This window comes from Buceros rhinoceros, unplaced genomic scaffold, assembly GCF_000710305.1.
Source record: "Buceros rhinoceros silvestris isolate BGI_N320 unplaced genomic scaffold, ASM71030v1 scaffold14448, whole genome shotgun sequence".
In the NCBI taxonomy this organism is placed as follows: domain Eukaryota; kingdom Metazoa; phylum Chordata; class Aves; order Bucerotiformes; family Bucerotidae; genus Buceros; species Buceros rhinoceros.
In genome coordinates this window covers 1-616 of record NW_010428761.1, presented here as the reverse complement: position 1 = coordinate 616, position 616 = coordinate 1, and positions in this window count along the sequence as shown.

Sequence of the window (616 nt, the reverse complement as noted above, 5' to 3'; positions counted from 1 at the left end):
AAAGAGACTTCTGCTGATTTTACATAGAAGGCAAACAAGTGAAACTGGAAAGACTTCACTATTAGCTCTCCAAAACACTCAGATCCACACAAAATTCGACTGTGGGCCAAATGTGCCCAGACTATAGCCTCCACTTGCTTTTCTCCTGCTGACTTGCAAACCGCTGATAGGCCCTGGTATGATGTCCAGCTGGCAGCCCTCTAACAGTAGCATTCCCGAGGGCTGATAATGGAGCAGATGATACAGTTTTAGTACCTTTAATAAGGACCTGGGCAATGAGGTGCATTACACCGTCAGCCAGTCCATTGCTGGTGCTAAATAAAAGGGAACAGCTGGTACACTGGGGAGCAGGGCTGCTCTTCAGAGGGCATTTGACTAGAAATGGGACAACAGAAATCTCATGAAGTTCCACAGAGGCAGAGGCAAAATCCTGCACCTGGGATGGAGCAATGCCACGCCAGAGCACAAGCTGGAGGACAACAGGTGGAAAGCAGCTTTGCAAGGACTCAGGGTCCTGGTGGACAGCAAGCTGAACATGAGTCAGCAGTATATGCATACTGCATAATGCATACTGTATTACACAAGTGTAACCAATGGCTTGAGGGACATGACTGGT